This window comes from Macrotis lagotis, chromosome 5, assembly GCF_037893015.1.
Source record: "Macrotis lagotis isolate mMagLag1 chromosome 5, bilby.v1.9.chrom.fasta, whole genome shotgun sequence".
Lineage (NCBI taxonomy): Eukaryota > Metazoa > Chordata > Mammalia > Peramelemorphia > Peramelidae > Macrotis > Macrotis lagotis.
Window position 1 is genome coordinate 166302027 of NC_133662.1, and position 25300 is coordinate 166327326.

A 25300-nucleotide genomic window follows, 5' to 3' on the forward strand; every position below is an offset into this window, starting at 1 on the left:
CTTCTTATAATATCTAAATGTTTAAGCAGCCCATGAAAGACATTGACCTTGTTCCAGTTTGGTTTCTTGGTGCAAGGTTAAAGTGAGTCACTTTTGACTTTCATCTACAGTAGCTTCAAACACAAGTCCTTTTTCCATGATGATGGATGGTGGTTAGAGATTCTTCAATTAGATAATTCTCTGCTAAAGAAGGATGTCCTAAATCAACAGCTGGAAATTTGTAGGTGAAATTGGAGGAATAGGAAACCTCAGGTCATCTAGAGTCACATCTGCTTCTTTGTAGCAATAGGATTAGACAGTTGATAAAGTAAAGAAAACCTTTGTCTAATTTGAAACACCATTAGCCATTAAATAATGATCATGTAATTCTAATGACTTTAACTTATTTATTTAAAACAATTTCACATTTATAAAGTGACTTAAGGTTTGCAAAGTGATTTGTATAATTAGCCCTGTGGGATAGAAAGTAGTTCAGTATTCTCAAACCCATTTTCCAAGGAAGAAATTCAAAGCTTAGAGAAGATAAATATCCCACCCACAATCCTCTGGCTAGTGACAGATTCTGGATTTGAATTTAGACCTTCTGACTCTGGAAGGAAGTGCCCATATTACCATATCTCACACTCTCCAAATTTTGTCAGTGATGGAATTGTAGGCTTATAGCCCAGGAGAAGACTTGAGATGTCATATAGTTATCCATCACCCATTTGATTTCAGGCAGGCCCAGGCTCTCCACGGAGCCATCATGTCCCTGGACAGATGCTGAAGTAAGGAGAGACATGAGAAGATAAAGGGAGACAGGGTAAGAAGTAGAATGGTCCTAGAATAGTTCACAATGGACAAAAAGACACATATTCCCGAAAAACAGTATTTACAGAGTAATATTATTTATTTCCAAAGGCCTGCTTTTCTATACTTCTTTCTGATTTCTTTTGTTTCTCTGTTGTGTTCTTTTTTTCCCTCTTCCTCACCACCTCACTCTAGAGAAGGCTGTAATTAAACATAAATAAATTATGCATATTTCTGTTTATTAGTTCTTTCTCTGGAGGTGTACAGCATCTTCTTTCATAGGTCCTTTGAAGTTGATTTGAAAGTCCTTCTTATGACAATATTTCTGTTATTATGTCCAATGTTCTCTCATTTCTATTCAGTTCATTTTTTATTATTTCATACATGATTTTCCATTCTTTTCTAAAATCAACCAACTCATCATTTCTTATAGCACAGTAATATTCCTTCACAATCTTATACCACAATTTATTTAGCCATTATCTATTTGAAGTGTAGCAATCATTTTTAGTTAATCTGAAAGGTTTAAGATGATATCTCAAAGTTGTTTTAATTTGAATTTCTCTAATCAATAATGATTTAAAGCATTTTATGACTATATATATATATATATATATATATCTTTGAATTCTTCATCAGGAAATTGTTTATATCCTTTGTTTATAATTTGGGGAATTTATCATATTCTTATGGATTTCTCAAAGTTATATATATATATATATATATGTGTGTGTGTGTGTGTGTGTGTGTGTGTGTGTGTGTGTGTGTGTATATGAGAAATGAGACCCTAATTTGAGAAATTGTCTGTAAAATAGTTCCTTTCCTTGAAGATGGTCTAGGATAGACAGGAGCGACCTGTCACTCAACTCTCAACTGTGGTTCCAGCTTGTTCAGTGATCACATCCCAGAAAAACCATCTTGGTTGGTTATCCTCAACCATAGGTCTCACACCCATAGATGAGTTAGGGGGATGTCTATCCCATGCATATGACAACTTCTCTGGTGGTCTAGGCATGACTCCTATTTTAGATATTTACTATTGAGAATCAATTAGTCCATCATATGCATTTAATAATTTATTAAAAACATAGATACTAAGAATGAAATAATCCCTACTCATAAATACCTTGCATTCTAAAGGGGAAGCAGCAATCTATCTATATATACATATATATATATATGTATATCTATCTATCTATACATATATAATACATAATATTACAGGGTATTCCAAAAGATCAAGTCTTTTGAGTTATCTTGTATAAAGAGAAGAAATACAAATAGAGAGTGATTCAATTGTAATGGAAAATCGGTATAGATAAGGAGATCAAGAAAGGCTTCATCTAGAAGGTGATGCTTATGCTGTATTTTGAAGGATGAGTGGGGAATCTTGGAGGTGGGAGTGGGAACTGAGTACATTCTAGGCATGGGAGATAGTCAAGGCTAGGGCCTGTAGATGAAAGATCATCTGCTATATGTGAGGAACATGGAGAAAGCCAATTTGACTCAAGGTTATAGGGTGGGAGGGGACATAGTGTTCAGTGAAGGTAGAAAGTTGGGTTGGGACCAAACTGTAAAGGCTTTTCAAAGGTAAACAGAAAAGTTGTAGTTTATAATAGAGACAATAATGAGATTGTTTACTGAGTAGGGGAGTAAACGTAGTCAGTAAAATAGTTAGAAAAATTACTTTGTTAGCTCTGTATAGAATAGATTGGGGTGAGGAAGATCCTAGAGGCAGGAAGGTCAATTAGGAAATTTCAATAATCTATTGCAGAGGTAATAAGGCTTTTGTTAACAGAAAAGGGCAGATATTAGAGATGTGGAGGCATATACCAAATGATTGAAAATGAGTGCTGAGTGAGGGGTCTCTCCTGGGATGCTGGATGAATATAGTTTCTCCAGAAGAAATAGGGAAACCTGGTATTTTTATTAAAGGCCATGAAAGGCAGAATCAGTGTTGGATGAAGTTATTGAAACTAAGAATTATCAGGATATCTTGTGGTAGCTAAGTGATATCACACAGATTATGTATCTTGTGATGTCTAAATGATATTTCATAGAATTTAAGGTTCAGATAGTTTTATCAAGTTCACAACTGGGTTTCTTAGGTGGAATTTCTTTTTTTAACTTTTCCAGTTGCATATTATGGAAGTTTTTTTTTTTTAACATTCATCCACTTGCATATTTATAAGTTACACATTTTTCTACCACCCTCCCTTCTTACCTCCCCCCTCCCCAGTGGTGAATAATCTAGTAAAAGTTGTACATATATTTTGTATTTAACATATTTACATATTAGTCATTTTGTTTATGAGGAATTAGGACTAAGGAAAAAGAAATAAAACCATGGAATAGAAAGGAAAAACCTAAGGGAAGTTTTTTTTTTAAATGAATATATTTTCCATTCAGATTCTGTGGGTTTTTTAAAATTTGTTTTTTGTTTTCCTCTGGATGAGGATGGCATTGTCCATAACAAGTCTCCCAGAATTGTTCAAGATCTCTGAACTGTGGAGAGGAACTGCGTCCATCATAGTTAATCAACTCACAGTGATGTTATTAATGTGTACAGCATTCTCTTGTTTCTGCTCCCTTCACTCAGCATTAGTTCATGTAATTCTTTCCATGATTCTCTAAAGTCCAACCATTCATGGTTTCTTATAGAGCAATAGTACTCAATAACATTCATATGCCACAACTTGTGCAGCTGTTCTCCAATTGATGGATATCCCCTCAATTTCCAATTATTTTCCACTAAATATAGAGCTGCTATAAATACATAAATAGAAACATGGACTTTTCTCATTTTTTAAATTTCCTTTGGATATAAACCTTGTCATAGTATTGCTGGATCAAAGGGAATGATCAGTTTTATTGCTCTTTGGGCATAATTCCATATTGCTCTCCAGAATGGGTGGATCAGTTCACAACTCCACCAACACAGAATCACACAGAATATCATGTGGTGACTAAGTGATATCAAGCAACATCTTGTTATAGCTAAGTGAAATATGGTAATGTCTAAGTGATAACACAGAAAAACTTGTGATGACGGTTAAGTGATATCACACAGAATAGCTTGTGATAGTTAAGTGATTCATTGTGATGGCTAATTGAAAACACACAGAATACCTTGTGACAGTTAAGTGGTATCTATGATAGAAAAGTGGTATTTTGTGATAACTGTATGATTAGATTAGGTGATGAGAAGTAATTAGGTAAAACATTTGGTTAGAGCACTTGGCCTGAAGTTAAGAAGCCCTGAATTAAAATCTGACCACGGATACTTTCTATCTATATGACCCTAGGCAAGTCACCTCACCTCTGTATTGTTTCAGTTTTCTGAATGGTCAATTGGGGATAATAATAGTACCTGTCTCCCAGCAGTGTTGTGAGGATAAAATGAGATATTTGTAAATAACTGTGTCCAATGTCTGTCACAAAGTGGGCACTTTAAGAAATGCTTATAACCTTCCCTGGTTTAACATTCATGAGAGACTTCATGTGAGGAAGAACCTCCACAATATTCAACTGGCAGTCTTTGGAACTATTGATTTGTTAGAGTGGAACTTTGAGACTTCAGTATAGATTGAATTAAGATAGGTTCCTGATGGCTCATTTAGAGAAGTATCAGGAATGGGCTGGACCTGAAGGTGCTGGAGATCCTTTAGAAAGAGGATTGCCTTGGGGTTTGAATGGAATTTGGGAGACCTGGATCAATTGTTAACTCAGAATTCAAGGATGGTTCTTGCTCAAGAGACCAATGTCTATATTCTAGGGCTTGAAGTCAGCTTTTAGAGCAGCTCCAGGCCATGGCAGGTCCCCCGATTCTCCACACTCAGAGTTCTGACCAAGTAGAAGAGCTTGGAAACAGTTTCTCACCTTTGGGGTGTCTCCATAACAAACAAATATTCATTTGAATAGTTAATAAAAATAATAATTGTCCCTTGTTATTTACCATCATGTGAATATTCTTCAGATATTTATTAAAGAATCTTAATGCACTAAATTTAATATAGAAGTTTAAAACTTCACATAAACATTTGATTATTATCACCAATTCTTGGAAAAAAAGTGAGGTAAAACAGTTTTAAGCATCATGATGAATTTCCAGACATAGTGGCAAACCAGAACCTGTGACTGAGGCAGTATGATAAAGGGGGAAAAGTACTAGGTTTGGAATCAGATGGCCTGTGATTAAATACTGGTTTTACCTTCCGAGAGAACTTGGGAAAATTTTTTTTTTCCTCTTTGAGCTGTTTTCTCATCCTCAAAATGAGAGATCTGAACTAAATAGTTTCTGAAATCCCTTCTAGTTCTAAATTATATTTTGGCATTTGAAGACCTGAGTTCAAATATGACCTCAGATACTTACTAGCTGTGCAAACATTTAACCCTGTTTGCCTCAGTTTCCTCATCTGCCAAATGAACTGGAAAAGGAAATGGCAAACCATTCTAGATCTTTTCCAAGAAAACCTCAAGTGGATCATGAAAAGTTAGATATAACTGAGCAACAAAAAGTATAAATATATGTTATTTTGCTTGAGAGGATTTAATCTCCTCGTGGACATGGGCAGTTTCATTTTTGTCTAAGAATTTCCTGTTCCAACACATAAAAGATGATAACTACTTTCTGACTTATAGGTAGTTTTAGTGAGTTTGAATCTGACCTCAGACACTAACAGTATAACCCTTGGGAAGTCACTTAACCTCTGAATATTTCAGTGTCCTCAACTATTAAAATGGGGATAATAATATCAACTATTTCCCAAGGTTGCTGTGCGGATAAAAGGGAGGTAATATTTGTAAAGTGCTTAGGACAGTGGCTGTCATGTGGTAAATGCTATATAAATGACATTTTTGTCATCTTTTTTCAGTCATGTCTGTCTCTGTGAGTCCATTTGGGGGTTTCATAGCAGACATACTGAAGTGGTTTGTCATTTCCTTCTCTAGTTCATTTTACAGATGAGGAAATTGAGGCATGTAAGGTTAAATAACTTCCCTGGGGTCACACAGCTAGTAAATATCTGAGGCAAGATTTGAACTCAGATCTTCTTGACTCCAGGCCTGGTGCTCTCTCTCCACCTTCTCACCTAGCTATCAATATTGGTATTAGCTGGATAATGATTGCTTAGGCTGCTAGTGAGTGCAGTGAGTAGAGGGCTGGGTTTGAAGTCAGAAAGATCATATTTTGAATCAAGCTTCAGACACTTAAAAGCTAGGACTCTAGACAAATCCCTTAACTATTCTCTCTGTCTCATCTAGAATGCAGGGCCTGAAGTAAGATGGCCTTCTGTCTTCATCTATTCAAAGCCATAACTTTTGCTAGGAATAACCATGATTTTAAACACATAAATCACCACCACTAGAGGAAGAGGAGATTTAATCCTACTGCTCGTAGGAAATTCTGAGATTTAAAGTAAATAGTATTTAAGTGATTATCTCTAAGTACTTGCTTACCAAAATTTGGTACAAACCAGAGCTACTCCCTTAGGAGTAAAAAAAAGAAATCATCGAGCAAAATGATTACAAAGACAGAGAACAGCAGTACCAGGGTTAAGACATTTAAAACTAAGAACAAAATGGTTGAGTCTATTGTGCTTTTGAAGTTGAACCTTGATGCTTGTTGCCATTGTTGCTGTTGTTGCTTTTTCAATTCTGTGGTGTTTTTAAAAACTACTGCAAACTACACTCCACTGCTCCCATTGAGACATTGTATACCACGAGTAAATATCCATCATCAGGTTTTCAACCTCATTAAACGAGACAGATTGTTGACATAATCATTGTTTTTCAGGCATGAATGAAACTTAAACTTTTGCAAAAATAAGACAAAATACTTTGAAGCAGTCTGTCAACCATTAACTAATGAGCTACTTCAAGGAAGAGCTACAATGCACTGGGACTCAGTGTCAAATATGCTGTTAGTATCACAATGCAACAGTTCATAGTACAGAATCAGCCGGAAAGCCAAAAAAACCCCCTCCAATTCCTTGAAGTTTCCTTACTATATTTCCATTTGTCAACAATTAAAATCGTTATGGTAACTACTGGATTTTGAATTTGTAAATCCCATTTACCCTAGTTCGTTTCCACTTAGGCAAGGAAGAGAACTTTTATGTTTAGTTCAGTTCAACAAATCTCTTTAAATACCTATTTTGGGGACAGTGGGTGGCACAATGGGTAGAGAACTGGACCTCATGTCAGGAAGTGTCAACAAACATTAAATACCTACTGTAGGCCAGGTCTTATGTTTGGCTCTGGGGCTGCAAAGATGAAAATTGCACAAACTGGGGTTTTGTGAGAATTGTTATGATACAAATGCAAATAAATACAATGCCAAGTAGAATATGATTGGAATCAAAGTTAATTAACTTTTTTAAACATATGTAAGATACTTGGCTAAGTATCTGGGGATACAGGTAAGAAAAATAAAAATAGTCCCTGCTCTCAAGGAACTTCCAATCTGATGGGGGAAGGCAATATAAAAAGAAGATAAAAAAAGTATGTATGTATATGGAAGGGACAGTGGGAAGTGTGAGGGAAAAGGTTACCTGTTATAGAGACTTGAAGAAATCCTTCAGTTGGAGTGGAAAATGATCTGAGGAAGTGAGAGTTTTAGATGTGATTTCATCTTGCAAAATGGTGAGTTTCTGGAGATTATGAAGTTTAGGAAAATAGCCATGTGGGAAATGAGGGGAATTCTCTGTCTGCCCTCTTTAAAAGGTGGAAGATCTGGGAGGAGGGGCAAAGCAGGCAAAGTGCTCTTTCCAACCAGAAGGAAAGAAGGGGCTCTGGCAGAGGGAGTAATACTGGGGTGGTAAGAGTTTCAGAGTAGATGTCATCATGAGGAATGATGAATTTTTTTGGAAATCATGAACTCCAGGAAAGTAGCCAAGAGGGAAATGATGAGGTGAATTCTCTGTCTGCCCTCTTTAAAAGGTGGAGGGACTGGGAGGAGAAGCAAAGCAGACAAAGTTCTCTTTCCAACCAGAAGGAAGGGGCTCTGGCAGAGGGAGTACTGAGGTGGTTTGAGTTTCAGAGCAGATTTAGTTGTGAGGAATGATGAATTTTTGAAAATCATGGACTCCAGGAAAGTAGCCAAGTGGGAAATGATGAGGTGAAGTCTTTTGTATTCCTCCTTAAAAGGTAGAAGATGTAGGAGGAGAGGAAAACCAGACAAAATTCTCTAAAAATGTCTGAGAAGGAGATTTCTTTTCACATTTAGGGAAGATCATTGTGTGGATATGTGTTTTGGGGTTGGCTGAGTGATAAGGGAAATCTTCATATACAGGAGGCAACTGAGATGAGTCTTGAGGAAAGCTGAACTTCGATAGTTAAAGACAAATGCTGTCATGGTGGTAGTTAGGATAAATGCTCCTGTCCACAAAAGTCTTTAGTTTTAATTGGGGGTAAACTTGACAATTGACAGAGATAACAATGAGAACTAGTGTGTTCTCATAGCTAGAGGGCTAGCCTTCAAACCAGGAAGGCCTGAATTTTTATATCACCTCTGACAAATTCTGACTGGGTAACCTGGATGGTTACTTAACCCCTTAGTTGTCTAGAATTCTCTCTGAGATAGTAAATTGCAGAGAAGTAATCCACTTGTATATTTGCTCACCTGAGTATTCCCTTTGTTAATGAAAATCACTGATCCTTTACCTATTTCCAGTGATATTTGAAGTATTTTTTGGAGTTATTCTCTAAGGAAGTCTACTACAATTCAAGGTATCTATTTTCATTTTTTTCGTCTTTGTCTTTTCAACATCTAGCACAATACCAACCATGTAGTAGGTGTTTAATAAATTCTTATTGTTTGAGTTCCCTGATCAGGTCCTGAAAAATCAATATGACACAACTAAACCTTGATCACTTCCCATGGAAAATTAAGTGCCTTTAGTGTATTAGCCTTGGCATGCTTTGCGATCCTTTATAGTCTTTTGAGTATCAGAATCAGTTCCAGACCACCAGATATAGTTTCTAGATAATGCTTTCATTCAAACCATTCAAAGAGATGGCTTGTGCAGTGGGGCTGAGAGAATGCAATAGCAACCTTCAGCAACAACAATATGAATTAATCATAAAAGATATTCTTTATGGGCAATTAAATCATATTGATAGGTTGTGAACAGCTTAACCTTCTCAGGCAATTTCTTTGTTGGCTTCCCCCTTGTTTCCATCTGGTTTAAGACATGGGCAAACCTGTGATATTACACAATTCAACATAACCATCTTAAAAAGATAGAGCAAAAGCTTTTGTTGGAGGTAGTGTGACACAATATAGAATAAGATATGTCAAATAATTCAGGGATCAACATTTGATATTGCTCTTTCAGGTTTTTGAGCTGCAGGGTAGTCAATAAACACATGAGTAGAAAAAGACTCCAGCACAGCAGAAGTGGTGGCATAATTAAGGTGTAGGCTTATCCTTAGAAAAAGGTAACACAAGAGGCTGGGGATCAGGTCAAATTGTAAAAGCACAACCACTAAGGTGGTTATCAAACGTCTTGAATCTTACAATACCAGTCTGGGTTTTGTTAATTAGTGCTCTGATTTGATCTACTAGTGACATTGTTTTTTCTTCACAAGTAATTGAGGTCTTAGGGCCTTTGGCAATTTGTTAGGAAGTACACCTCCAGTCCCATGAAACAAAGTGTCAGAGCAGTGACTTATGTGCCTTGAAGTCAATAACGGCTTGACATTCCAGAAAATCTTCTCATACTAAGTGTAAAACTAGAGGGTAACTACGTCCTTTTATATAGTAAAAACCTGGTCAAAATTGAGTAGCCCTGGGGGGGAACTTGAAACTTGATTTTTGGAAGAAGCATATCATTAATGAATTTCATGCACTTTTTCATTAGATTGGGGTGAAGAATTTAAGTAGTGGGCTAAGAAGGTGAAACAGGAAGTTTGGACTTCACCTTGTTTTCCCACATGGAAATCAAATACATCAAAGTCACAACACTTATCTTTTGTTATTCAAATGAACAAGGCATCATTAAACTATTTGATATTCACTTCACTCTATTACTGCTTATTAAATACCTACTGTGTGCTATACACTGTCCTAGGTGCTGGTGACTCATTGCTCCCACAAACTGAAGGTGTGATTGGGGCAAATTTAGTTGAATTGGGTGGGTTGGGAGTGGTTCTCTAGAGAAGTTACACTGAAGATACAGTTGGGTTAGAAGGGGCTACTTCATCCCTAAGAATATCCCGTGTGTTTCTTTCATAGGATTGTGAGGGATGATGTATAGGAGACAATAGATTACTTTGAGAAGGGAACATGGAAATGTGCTCCCCAAGAAAGAAACATGTGATCTTCTCCTATATTGGTATCCTTGGGCAAAGCTTCATTTGTCCCTACACTAGTTATAGTTCTGTCTTTTCTTGATGATCTTGTACATATCACAATATAAAAAACTGCTGAAGCAACAGCGCATCTTCCCAGTAAAGCATACAGCTTGAAATGCTGACTAAGGATTGAGAAGCTGCTGTATAATCATTGACTATCAAGTATTGAATAGCACTGAATAGAATGGAATTTTACAAAAACCTTTCTCCTAGGGAAAAAAGTCAAGGAGATGATTGAATTCAGTCTCTAGCTCTGGGTGATACACATGTGCCTTGTTAACAATGCATTCTCAGTGTCAATAAAATGTCATGTCACTTTAGAGACTAAAAGTTCTCATCTCACTTTAGAACTAGAAGGGGGGGGGGTGAGAGAACATAGTCCCCTGAACATATGTAACTGGTTTAAGGTCTACTTGTTTGGTATGATAATCTTTTCCTCAGTTTTCTATTTTGAGTAAATAATATACTTTGAACTCTCAAAAAATGTGTTCAATGACTGAAACCAGATATGAGAGAGTTATGTCACCCTTACAGACTACCAATGGTTGAGTGCACATTTCAGAAAATCTTGCCAATAGAATTACAGAATCTGGATTTGAAAGGTTCCCAGGTCCAGCCTATATCAGAATAAAACCTACTTTCTTTATAAGTAGACATATATAATATTTAATCCAATTGCAGCTTCCATCCTTGGCTCATTGTTCTACCTTTGGGGCTAAGCAGAATGAATCTAATTCTTCTACATGAGTCTTTCAAATACTTAAAGATGGCTATCCCATCCCCCTTAAATCTTTTCTTCTCCAGATTAAGTATTATTAATTTTTTCAATTGATCCTCATATAATATCACCTTTAGGTCCTTCTCTGTACTGTCAGTCATTCTCTAGCAGACTTGTTAAGTGAAATTTATTTAATTTATTAAGTTAAACTTATTAAATTAAATTGTTCAAAATTTGTGTACCATGAGTATTTTCATGGTATGATATTTTGTTATTTAAAAGATAGTCATAAATTGCTGCATATGGTAAACATAGAAAATTAAATATATTATATCTCTTTAGAAGGAAATAATGACTTTTTTTCTGCCAAAGTTTGCTAAAGTGCTTTGTCAAGATTTGTCTTTGTCCCTACATTATGTGCCATTTTGTAAATATTTACATATATTCATGCCATATCCCTTTTCTCACTCTCAAAATGGTGAAAGCTACTTGATGCCAATGTTTTTTGTCATTTAAAAAATCTTAGTATCCTGAGTACCTTGTACATAATATCAATTCCTAAGAGATTGCTTTTGAATGAAATATTTGCCATGCCTTGGGAGTTATTTCTGAATTAGTTACCTGTATGATTCAAGTAACCAACAGGTTAGAGGTAAGGTTAAAAATCAATACTAAATGAGAAGATATTGATGAAAACATAGCACTGTATGCCATCATAAGAGTTCTAAGTAGACTGCTTAAACAACAGTCTTCACAAAATGGAAAACAGACAAAAGCCAAGGCATTTATTCTAAGGACTACCATTTCCCAGTGAAATTTGCTTATATAAACTATTTGGCAGAATAAAGAAGTTCAAAGATCTCAGAAGTTACCTCACTAAGGAAATATTTGGTCTTCTTGTCAAATAGATAAGATAATAGAGAAGTCATGGGCAATCTGGTATGTAGCACAAGAGCTTCTGCAAAATATAATAATGAAGATGTAGGATAAAAAATTATTAACACTGGTATCTACCAAACCATAACTTTACTTCCTCATCTCTTTAAAAATTTTGTGAGAATTATCTACATATATATATATATCTATATATCCATCTAGATAGATAGATGGCATCTATGATGAAAATTTAAGAAGGGCAGAAGAAAGTTTTGCAGTTTTCCACAGCAAATGATATTATCGTACAATTAATTGAGACATATAAAACATAAGATTCACCATTCTTGTTACTTGCTTTCAAATAACTAATAAATAGAATAAATAGAATACAGTCTTAAAATCTATACTAAGATAAGACATCTCCCATGCATCTGTCAAAATGTATTCTCACAGACATAAATTTGCTCATGTGAAAGTATATAACAGGAGCTTACTAAAGATTTTTAGCAGTATCTTGGAGAATGTGTCTCTACATGTATTTTCTTGGTAATGAAATATGCTGGTTAATTTCCTAAAACCCTAGAACACATCAGGGTGTCCAAATGAGGCCCTCACTTATTAAAAAAAAATTGGCAACTAGAAAAAAGTATGTAAGAAGAATGCATATTACTCAGATTATCATTTGCATTTGGATGGCAGCCTACTGAATTAGTTTATCAGATCTTAAAACTTAGGTGGTTGCTGTAGTTGGAAAGTGAGTTGAATGTAGATTGGAATGGAATGGGCTGTATTACATTTGGAAAACTGTACCAAACTATTTCAAAACACATTTTTGTTTAAATAATGTTATTCTTTTGGTGCCTTTACTGAAGTCCAATCCATTTCATCAAATGAGAAGTATCCCTGTCAGGGGTAACAATTTCTTCTAGGTCCCCCAAAGGAGGAAATCCTTCATGAATGGATCAAGGATTAGACACTTCTGAGGACTCAAATTCAGTGAGGGTTAGTATCCAGTTGGTTGAAGAGGGAGCATTCTGGGGCTGTCAGGGTCACACAGCTTAGTATGTGTCTGAGGCTACTTTGAACTAAGGTACTCCTGATTCCACGACTAGTGCTCTATCCAACAATTCATTTAGTTTCCTCTAGAACAACTCCTGAATCCCAGTAAGTAAATTGTAGAGGTTTTGATCTGTGTTTTGGAGGGAGCACCCACCTTGAAAAAGTCTTATACCATCAATAATTGTATCATGACTGTGAATCATAGAATACCATCTGAAGAGGTAAAATGGAAAGTATTCCAAACTATAACACAAGAAATACATGGTGGGAGATATGTCACATATTGCCAACAAGAATTTGCATAAGGCAAATAGGGTTAAAATATAACAAAGGATATGCCTGACTAGGAAAGGAGGGGGCTTAATACCTAGCTAGAGGAATAATAGATGGACAACTTGACTCCTTATCTGTGAGCAGTGAAATAATCCAAGGACCAAGATTAATGAAAAGACCTAAACAAGAATCACAATGAATGAGATGGTGTGAATGGCTTGTGATTAGAACCTGAGCATGAAGCACATACACCAGTGTTTTAATAGCATCAAAGTGGAACTAAATCCTGAATATAACTTTTCCTTTACCTACCAGTAGTAGATAGAGGCTGTCAGCTGTTGTTAAAAGTGAGGTTTTTAGAAAAGAATCAACTATTTTGTCACCAAATCCATTTTAGTCATTTAGATTTCTCAATGTTATCCCTAATGCTCTTTCTATCACAATGTAAATTGATAGAATTGATAAAATTCTTTGAAGCAGTTATTGAATATTTAAGAAAACCTTTATCTTTAGTAAAGAAGTAGTTTCTCTGTTTGCCCATCTCTCAAACTGGACTTTCCCTCTTGTATGAAAAACATCATATCTTTCACTTCATATTTCTACCTCAATATGATATCAGATCAATCTTAGTGAGGTTGTCATGTTTATAATTTTTATAATGTAGCAATTAAATGGAATAACAAAATTTTTCTTTAACATTAGTTAAAAAACTTTGATACTCAAAAGAAGTTTGGCCATAACTTATGAAATCATCTAATAAGGTATAGAGGATTGTGATTTACATTATTGGATGTTGAAGTTCTGATTGAATGTATTGGAAATTCTAAATATATAAGAATAAGAATAAAAAAATGCCAGTAAATATGTATATTATTCCAGTAAAATATGTATATTATTAGGACTCTCTGAATATTTTCTAGCAGAGTTTCTTTTTAAAATTTTTTTCTTTATTTTAAGGCAATGGGGTTAAGTAACTGGCCCAAGGTCAAATAGCTAGGCAATTATTATTAAGTGTCTGAGGTAGTATTTGAACTTAGGTCCTCCTGACTCCAAGGTTGATGCTCTATCTACTATGCCACCTAGCTGCCCCCTGAGCAGAGTTTCAATATTGTAAACATATTTTCATATCTCTCATATTGGTGCTGGAGTTCCTACGATTTTCCCAAATCCCTTACCCCATCTGATCTCTTATTGGTTGGTTAGTGGTCAAACAGAATGACAAAGACAATGATTGAAGATTCCCAACTGAAGGGATTGTAAAAGAAACTGGAGGAGAAAGGTGAACACATATATCTTAGTATAAAAACAAGTACATTTGTTTGTCAAATTTAGTGTGACAAATTAGGACTACTTTTTCTCTTGCTTAAACCATTGCATATCAAGAACCATTTCAACTTGAATTTCAGATCCTACTTCTTACTGGCCTCCTCTTTTATTTTTTGATTCCTTTTTTTTTTTGTTCCTGATTCTAATTTGGACACATCTCACTCCCCTTCCCTGCATACTTCCTTCATACAACTAGCCCATCCCCTAACCCCTGACTCTTTGTGTTCATGATGGAAAAATCATAGAATTCTTAAATCTGAGAACTGGAAGATACCATCTATTTCAACTCATGTATGAAAGGAATACCTAGAATAACATACTGGAAAGAGGTCAACCAGTCTTTACTTGAACACTTTTAAGGAAATTTTAACTAGTTTCTGTCACTAGGCTCATACCCAAAGACTTTTCAGCTTCTGAAAATGACCAGAACACACGATAGATTGGAATATGCCTTAAGGACTCAAAGTTATCTCCATGCTACAATGAGACAACAGAAGAGAATTTTAGAACAGGATTATTGACCTAGTATGAATTAATTTATTAGCTGCTTATTATACAGCAGGATCCCTGAAGAATAAAAAAATATAGAACAGATAATTTTTCATGGACTAGGAAGGGAACAGGAATAGCCCAAGGAATTGGCCACTGCTAGGGAGATTAGACCCAGGTATGGTGTGAGTGAGGAGTAGTGAAAGATCCTTTGGTGGGTAGGTTCCTAGAGCACCAAGCTTCTCCTTGGAACTGATTAAGGAGACCTTTTACTTTTTTAGGGCTTTTACTATTTTCTGAGACTTTCTTGATCACTGAACCTCAATCAAGTCCCTTGACCTTTTTCAGTCCCTGAGCAAGTTTAGCTCCTTGGATTCAGATAAATGTAGTAATGTTCTCATTTTGTTTCTTTTTGAAAAATGTTTAGTTTTTTTATTCTAAACTTTAAAAACCTAACATTTATTCATGTAAAAAAAAGAAAATTGCATATGAATCAGCAAATTTCATTACATTTGAGCTTTTTTTCAAAGAATGTACTCATTCAGCATGTGTATTCCAAAGCTGTCTTGCTTGTCGGTGATATTCTAAACCTTCTTTTAATCTCCTTTGATTTTTTAAAATGTTTCATTAATGCTCCTTTTCACCCTTTTTCAGCATGTTATTATTATTATCTCTATTTTCTCTATACTATTCCTCAAATCCCCCAAATTTCCACCCCTCCTAAATGAGCCCCCCTTTTTAACAGGTTCCCACAGTCAAGCAAAGCTAATCCATATATTGCCCATTCACATATCTAAAACTGCATTTCTGCTTTAATTCTATCATGTCTTTGTAAAAAAGATGGAAAGCATGAATCATTAACAGTCCTCTTAGAGTTATGATTATCTAGTGAATAAATTCAGAATTTTACTATCAAAGATTCCCCACCACCACCAATGTTGTGATCATTGTTGAAATTGTTCTGGTGCTGTTCTCTTCACTTCTTCACTTCTTCATTTCAAATACATTTTTCCAAGTTTTCTCTGAATTCATTCACTTATCCATATTTAAAGGTCAAAAATATTTCATTACACAGATATTCTATATTTTATTTAGCCAATACCCAATTGTCAGACATTCTATTGCTTTCCAGTTTTGGGGAAACCCCCCCTAAAGTATTGCTATGAACATTTTTGTACATTTTCTCTCTTTTTTAAAAATCTCTTGGAGATATCTGACTAGTGATCTTATTTCTAGTCATAAGAAATGCACTTTTTGGTAATATTTTGGACATAGTTGCTGGAAATTGTTTTCCCAAATGGGTGATCAATCAATAGTTCACCCAATAGTTCATTAGTGTATCTATTATTTGCCATTTTTGCCAATATGATTGGTGCAGTAGGATTTGAGGGTTCTTTTAATTTGTACTTCTTTTGTTATTGACTTAGAGCATTTAAAAAATATGATTGTTGTTAGCTTGCTTATTTTAAAAATTGTTCTTTCATATTTTTGACTATCACAGAATAACTTACATATATATTTATATATATATATGTATGTATGCATGTATGTGTAGCAATTTCTCTTGAATATCATACCGTTATCAGAGAATGTTGTTATAAAGATATTTTACTAACCATTTCAATACTAATTTAAGCTATAATCAATTTTTGTCATATAAAAGTTTTTCCATTTTTGTCTAATTGCTTATCCATTTTTATCTCTTCTGCTCTTTTTTGATCAAGAACCCTTCACTTATTCATATCTCCTCCCCCACTACTCTAATTTCTTCATGATGTGTCCTTTTCCAAATCTAATCCCTGCCATACCACTTTCCATTTTCTCAGAAGCTTTCGTCAAATCAAACATTATGCTACTATGCTAGTTTGCTTCTGGGAGCTTATCTGTCTCACTGATCAGCTTTTCAAATTTCTTAATCAATAATAAATAGATTTGATCATTACTACTTTGCAGTATGATTTGAGGTCTGGAAGTTCTAAGACAGTGGTAATTATTTAGGAGAGTTTATTGCTCTTTCTAGATTTTTTCATTGCCTGCTCAATTCATTTATTTTTTTCTTTCTCTGTTAGTTAAAGTGATTAGTGATATACATTTTCATCTCAAGAATACTTAGTTTTCGTCTTATAAATTTTAGTATACTGTCTCATTTCTTGAGATTTTCTTTTAAGCAATTATTTATTACTTCTATAATCTGTTCTTTTATACACCAACTTTTTTGAACATTTAATTATTTAATCTCCAATTAAGTTTGAAATCTTTCTTTGGAAGCACTATATTGATGATAATTTTTATTTCATTATGACTAATAAGGACATGTTTAATATTTGATGAAAGTTTAATATTTCTGCTTTTTAAAAAATTTATCATCTTTTTATGTCCTAACACATGCATACAACTACCCTACACAGATCATAAATATTTATTCCTTTCTATTTCCACTCAGTGACCAGCAGAAATTAATCATATTTAACTTTTCTAAAGTTCTATTAATTTTCTTCCCATATTTCTTTTTTTCTTTAGAATTCTTTTCTAAGAAAATTAATTTTTCTCTCTGTAACTTTACTAAATTCACCTTTAAATACTTAAATCCTATGCTATTTAGTAATTATGTATTATGTAATGATTAAATTTCATTGTCTATGTTTGTTTTTTCCTTGTTTATCTCTTTTCAGCAAGTCTGTTTTAACTATTGGTTCATTCTAGTTTGATTGTCCCCCATGTTTTTTAACTTTCTGAAATTAATAAATTCTGCATCTTAACCTCATGTTAATTCTGTTTGCATTTTTATGGTTCAAATGTGTTTCTTGCAAACCCATATTAGATTCTGCTTTCCAATTTGGCATTGTTATTCTGTTTTTCTAGTGAGTTCATCACATTCATATTCATGTTAACAATTGTTAATTTTGCATTTTACTTCATTATATCCTCTTTGACTTTTTCCTCTTTTTGCCCCAGTATCACTCTTTATAAAGAAGAGAATGGTGAAAGAGAAATAATGAGGTCAACAGCAGTGATTTGTAACTGAATCAAGGAGCTTTCACTTTTTTCTTTCCTCTTTTTTCCTCTCAGACTCCAGATGTTGTTTCCTGTTAATTGTCCTTTCCAATCTGCCCTCTAAAAATGATTTTTTTTGCCCATACCTTTTCTAATTCATTTCTCCTTTCCCTTTTTCTCTGTGTGTATGTTTGTGTGTGTGTGTGTGTGTGTGTGTATGCGTGTGTATGTATATGTGTGTGCGTGTGTGATCTAATCTCTTTTGTCTGGTTCAGAGAAGAGTAAAATTTCTTTTCTTCTATGTTAACTTCTTGCAAACAACAATGCTGTTACATAGAAGTTCTATTTCCATCTTCATTTCTTCCCTAGTAAATTCCTTTTCCCCCTTCCATTTTCTTCTATTAAAACCATCTAGATGGAACACCAAATTTTTTGGGGGGGGGAGGGGTTACAAGGTAATAGGGTTAAAGTGACTTGCCTAGGATCACACAGGTAGTGAGTATCAAGTATCAGCCCTCTTGACTTCAGGACCAGTACTCTATCTTCTGCATCACCTCTGCCCCAACAAAGCCATTTTTATTTGTCTTACTTCGTTCTTTATGTGATCCTTAAAGACATTAGGATTTCGAATGAGCATTTTCCCCTTCTTCCCCCCATTTGAATGTAAGTACATTGCTCTCATTTATCTCCTTTCAATTACTCAGCCTTTCTAAGATTTTTGTGTTTGCAATTTATGTTTGATTTTTGTGTTTGTAATTTATGCTTTCAATTCAGTTCTTATCTATCAGGAATAATTAGCAATTGTGGTCAAGTCCTGTGTGATCCTGACTATACTTCCTTGGTACTTGAATTCTTATTGACTGCTTGTAGTAATTATTCTTTTAGCTAGAATCCCATTTATGTTTTAAGTATTTTTTTTTACCCGGAAGCTGTAATTTTATCTATGACAGTTCTTGGAGATTTTATTTGGGGGTTTCCTTCAGGAAGTGACTGGTGGACTCTATTTTCATTTCTCTATGGTTCTAGTAAATCTGGGAAGTTTTCTTGAAATACAGTATCCTAACTTTTTGTTCTATTAGGGATACAGGAACTCTTAAATTCTCTCTCCTTGATCTGTTTTTGGATTGGTTGTTTTTGATAAAGTAGATACTTCACACTGACTTCCATTTATTGAGATCCTTTGATTTTGCGTTAACTTTATTTTTTAGTCTCACAGAGTCATTTAGTTCTATGTTTTTTTCTAGGTCTCTTCATTTTTAGAAGGTCTATTATTAGGATAAATTTTTCTCCCTTCTGTTTTAAGCTATTTTTTTACTTCCAATTCTTTATTCCAAAGTGCTTTTTTTCTTTTATATTTCCATTTTTAAATTTCATACTTCATTTCTTCTAGGTTCTTTTATATTCCTTATGGCCAAGGCATTTTCCCTTTGTCAGGATTTGCTTACAGATCTACTTTATTCTTCCGAGATTACCTCTTAGGGAGCTCAGCCCACAATTTTTAAACTCTTTGGTATATTCTTTTGTTCACTTCTATTTCTAGTCTCAATTCCTAATTTGAATTTTATACACCATTTTTTCCACATACTTTTGAATGGGGTAGTTATCCAGTTTGATCTTGACTTCAGTTTCCTAGATTCTTTCCTATAGGGTATGAAGGAGAGGAGTTTTTCCTTTCATTTTTTGCTTGAATTGCTGGTTAAATCATGAAATCTTGAGCAATTAGCTGGAAGGTCTTCCTTCCATGCAGATTTCTACTGGACACCTTGGCCGTTAGAGGAGTAGAAAGAAAATCTTGTCTGCTCCACTCTAGGAGTCTCCTTGGCAATATGCTCCTTATACCTCTTGAGCTCCTTTGGGCTTGACTCTTTAAATACTTCTGGGACATGTCTATTTTTTTTTTCTTAAACAAGTTGTTTCCTTCTGACTCAAATAGAATAGCATGCTTATTTTTTAAAGGGATCTTTGTGTGTGGATTCACTTTTATAGTTAGTCTGCTCTTAACACCTCATTACCACATGAAAACCTCATCATCTGTGACTAATTTCTATGACTACATCAACTAAATGTGTATATGTGGAGGATAGAATCTCATCTCTTCCTTAACATTTATTTGTATTAATTTTCCTTATTCATATAAATATTGCATATGTTTATAGAAATAGTATATATTGTATTATATTTATCTATATTCTTTTCTCTTCCATTAGATGTGAGCTTCTTGAGAGTAGGAGTATCAAATTGCTTCTTTATTGAGTGATTGATGGGTGAAACTGAGTGACTTAGGGCTAAGAGCACTGTTCTGAGACCCAGGAGAGCAAGGTACTAGTTTCTACTCATACATTCTCTTGGTCAAATGATTGAAATTTGGGGGTCTTAAATTCCACCTAACCTTGATCATGACTTGTATAATTTCTGAGATCTTTCAATCCTATAAATTTGTGGATCTGTGGTGTCAACTCAGAGTTTATAAGAGATTATCTGATTTCCTTAGATGGGCAATTAGGGCCTTGAGAACTGGAAATTTAGACAAGGACCTTTTACTTCATATACTTCTCAGACTTTTGGACTTGGAAGTCACTTAAATGACCATATTCTCTTCCACATAGAACACTGAACACAGTATTGAATACTCTACCAAAAAAAGTATTTTATTCAAGGCCAGAGAAGATATTGTTGGATCGTTTTTTCAGTCTTGGGGTTTTCTTGGCAAAGATATTAGAGTAACTTGCCATTTCCATCTCCAGCTCTTTTGTAGATGAGACAAACAGGATTAAATGACTTACCCAGGGTCATACAGTTTGTTAGTGTCTGAGGCTGGATTTGAACTCAGGGAGATGAGTTAACTTTTCTCGAGGCTGCGTGTTCCCTCTAGCTGTCCCAGTGAAAGGATATGTCATTTAAAATGTTTTCTCCATAGAAATAATACCCCAACCTAATGATACAACTTCTTCAAACAGGCAATTAGGAAAACATAGAATAGAATAGTAGCATAAACTAATGAATATGAATCTCTGTCCTTTGCAGGTCTCTAGAACTATTGGATGGTGACATCATAAAAAATCCTTATAATTCCAGGCACTGGTAGAGGAGCTAGTTCATAAATGGTATTGAAGTTTGGGATGATATAACTAAATGATGAGATATGTGAAGACCTGAGTTCAAGAACTTTATCTGAAACTTACTGACTATAACTTTGTAAGTCATTTTATGTTTCCGAAGATCAGTTTCCTCATCTATGAAATGGGAAAAATAATATATTCTCTATAAACTTTGATTCAATTCAACTTATATATGAAGCATTTGGCATATTTCAGGCATTATACTAAGCACAGCAATTAAAAAATAGGTTCTGCCCTTAAGTAACTCATATTCTAATTTACAGAGTTCTTGTGAGAAAAGCATGTTGTAAAGTGCAAATTGTTATAAAAAGTGAGTAAAAGAAAAGAAATAATATTTTCTAATGAACTGTACAATACAAATGATTATATCCCAAGCACATTATAGTTAGAATGCTAAATTCATGAAGGTTCATAATTGAGAGTGGTAAAAGGGATTGTTTTCTTGCTTGCTAACACAAATTAAGTCAACTTTATCAAGTCTAAAATAAGAAAGCAGCAAGTTATTCTGAAGATCAAGGTTTCTCTCACAGAAGTATTAAAAAAAAGTAACAATAGGACTTAGTTTCCCTTAATTTGTTTTTTGTTTGCAGGCATATCTTTTTGAGTTGCAGAAAAGATAGCTTCTAAACAGACTTAAAAAATGAATTTTTTTGATACAACACTCATTTGAATCTTTGCAAACTTAGCAATTTCATATTAAAATATGATATTCAAATATTTTAAGCTTGAGGGAGTATGGTCGCATTAAAATAGGTGGGGCTGACTCAAAGATGGCTCTGTGCCCCTTGATCTTGGTGTGGCTACACCCCCTTGCACCTGCCTAGTTATGTCACTGGTTAAAAATATAGCTAGTCTGTTCAAAGTTGAAAATGATCCATTTCACATTCTGAGAAAATTAAAAATCTTAGCCCAGGGCAGAAGTCTAGGAGCTATAGCAAAACCACTAAAAATAGAGGGCCATGATATTTCGGAAATGATACAAAGACCACAGAATTAGGCAAAAAAAAAAAAAGCTTTATTATTCTTCCATTTTAGAATAAAATTATTGATGTCAAAAACATTCAGGAGTCAGTTTAAGAATAAAGCATTTATATGCAATACCATAATCAACTTGAGCAATGCCAAACCACCATGAGCGAGAGGGGAGCTCTTTTGAAGACATTACAAAACTTATTTAGTTCTGTTTTCCTGTAGAGGAGTAATGTTTTGTATTATTAAGAAGCTTCTAATGGAGCTGGAAAAGAAACTCTGCCTGGCCATGGCATTACCTGGCAATAAAGGAAAAATCCAGAGTTTCACATACAAGTCATGGTGTTGAGAACTGCAAGCTTAACTCCTGAGACTATATGCACTTGGATTTGAAACTATGGGCATAGTTAGTATGAACATACCAAGATGATCTTAGAAAAGGTAAATTCATGTATGTGTTTGTGTATATAGATATAGATATCTATCTATCTAACTATTGATAGATATAGATATACTTAACAAGTTAGCTTTCTGAGATGGACATTAAGATAATTATAAGTAGAGTTCTTTTTTGACCATAGAACTCTTCTGCTCTATTCTTAATGAATGAATAGCTATGGTATTCAATAAAAGAACTGATTCCCTCTCTTGGGTCCAAGATTTTAAGGAGGAGAAAATATTCTTCTAAAAAAATGATTAGCATTAGAATGGAGGAGATTTAGAAGGGAGGGGCAAGGTGGTCAGTGGTGGAAATAAAAGGGGCGGACTTTTATTACTTATCTTGGATTGACTTTGTTTTACTTAAAAGCCTTAAAGACTGCCTAAATAGTTCACAATCTCCAGCAAAAGGTTAATTTGAAAGGATGCTTCCTTGAGAGGTCCCCTTTTAGATAGGTCTTGAACCTGAACAAAAAATGAGGGCCAGAATTTGACAATGTCACATATAAAGGACTAGAGACATGTATTGTTTCCAATTTTTTAAAATTGCTGGCTTGTTAAAGCGCCCTCATGTGTCTCCACGTTGTAATATTTTAGGGTTTTCCTCAAGAGTATAATAATACTTGGGAGTCCTAGGATCATTACAATTCTCACTGATATTCTCCCCCCTTTCCCCAGCCTCAAACTTTTTTTTTTTTTTTTTAGGTTTTTGTAAGGCAAATGGGGTTAAGTGGCTTGCCCAAGGCCATACAGCTAGGTAATTATTAAGTGTCTGGGGCCAGATTTGAACTCCGGTACTCTTGACTCCAAGGCTGGTGCTTTATCCACTACGCCACCTAGCTGCCCCTGGCCTCAAACTTTTAAGCTTTCTAGGATACCCACAAGGCTCCGAAGAGTTGCTTAAAGTTGTATTATTAACAAACTTCTACTGGAGCTAGAAAAGAAACTCTGCTTGGCCATGATAATACCTGGTGAAGGAAAAATCCATTTTCACATACAAAAGTGTTTAAGGGTTAAAGGTTAGTCAGGGGTTGGTTTAGTGGGTCCTAATCCTAAGGAATATATCCTAGGGAGCACAGGATGGTCCTAAAAAACGTGAACATGGGACCAGCAGGAGGTCTATTTATAGTTTTTCAATGCCATGGCCAAGTGAAATGTCAACCAGGAGGATGATAACCAGGAAGAGATATTCAGGAAAGAAAGAGGTACATTTAGTGGGACCTAGCATCAAAATCTTTTGCAGACACAAAAGTGATTTACAACAGAAGTTCTCACCTTGTCTAATCTTCTTCCCATATGCTATTTATAAGATTCTTATATGCTAACTGAACTGTTCATGGAAGTTGACAGATCTGGTCAGGGAGATTGGGGAGTTACATTTCAGTTGAAAACATCTTTATGATGCCAAATTATTTATTAAAAGCTTTGATTGTTTGGTACAATTGGATTCATAAGGAAGGGAGTATCTGCTCTGAGATTTGGGAGAGGGGCACTTGATCCAAGGGCATATCATAAAGCTTTGGAAATTAAATTCTATTCTTTTGGATAATCCACTCTGCTTAAATTTCCCAAACTTGATATCTTTTTTTTTCCTTTTGAAATGACGTTCTATTTCATCAGTAAGCCTATGATTTATAGTAGGTCTGTTTTTGATCTGGTTCTGGCTAGCTTCAGAAAGCATTGACCACTTTCAGGTTCTGAGGGCATGGAGCAGGACCAGTAGTATTGTCAGGGGCCTGAGAGCTCCTGCTCTCATGGGGCAGATTTACAATAGCGGCCCCATGTTGCTCTCTGTTGGCAGTAAAGGAACCTTAAACTCCCAACTGCCATTCATTCGGTTCTGTGCAGCAGCAGAGCTGCTGTGACTTACATACAGGAAGCTGCCAAGTGCCCTGCCTACTGGCTGCTTCATGAACCCCTGCAATTTCGCACACGCACACGGAGCCACATGCACATACACGCACATTCTTTCCTTCATTCTCACTCTCTCAGCCCTTGAGTTCTGCATATCCATGGACCATTTCAAGAAAGCTACTCTCTCTCCTGTAGGGTAAGACTGTTTTTGGTTTCTTTTCTTTTCCTTGTAGTCCCAGCCTGCTTTGAATGCATGCATGCACCTTACCGTTTTGGTCAGTGTCTGAAGCTAGAAAGGAGAAGACGATTTGCTGCTTGTGGTTTGGCATGTGCATTTTGTGCTCTCAAGATTTGCAGGATTTCTTTGTGCCAAATCGCTTAAGTGTTGCAGGACCAGATTCTGAAGAAACTTAAAGATTTCTGCTTGTAGTCTTGAGTGCGTCTTAAAAACGATAGAATTAGGGCTCACTGGAACTAAATAAATAATCTGTAGAAAAGTTGTTTTGCAAAGTAGTTGGAGTTAGGCATATGGAGAAGCATCTGATTAACTTTACAGGTTTTTTAACCCTTCCATTGCCAACCGTCTGTATTTACTAAGTTCATTTTTGTGTTAATGAAAAATTAATGAGACGTCACTTCATCCACAATAATTTATTGAAGCTTGACTTTAAAAATATGAATTGTAGTCTATACAAATCTGTACTGAGTTTTAAAAAGCACATCTACTGTTGCTGTTAAAAGAAATATTTATATGGATTTATGTTAAAAATCTATATGGATTTATGTTAAAAGTTGGGAAGATTAGAGAGAGGCATTAATGAGCCAATTGGAGTGCAGAATTAAAAAACAAAATGAAAAGCAGGAAAAAATACCAGGAGAATGTGGATAAAGGCAACAATGTACTCACCACCCTTTGTTCCAACTATGGTTTCATTTGCTGAGTTTATATTCCAGTTTGCAAGCTTTTTCTATTTTTTCTGTGAGGCTCAATTAGTTGTGTTTTGTTTTTAAAACGGGATTTGATTCGAAGACGTACTGATAA

General features: G+C 34.9%; 1 protein-coding gene across 11 annotated transcripts in view; it reads left to right on the top strand.

Annotated features, from left to right (window-relative positions):
• Positions 1-25300, top strand: part of LOC141488096 (estrogen receptor-like) — a 432648-nt gene that overhangs the window by 173849 nt on the left and 233499 nt on the right. Inside the window, exon 1 of one of the 11 annotated variants that reach the window (XM_074187844.1) lies at positions 20088-21073. The exons of 9 other annotated variants lie outside the window; for them this stretch is intronic. The gene's annotated coding sequence lies outside the window, so the exon portion shown is untranslated. Of the gene's footprint in view, positions 1-20087; positions 21074-23167; positions 24455-25300 lie in introns of those variants that run through there. One more of the 11 variants, XM_074187841.1, reaches the window with a different exon arrangement.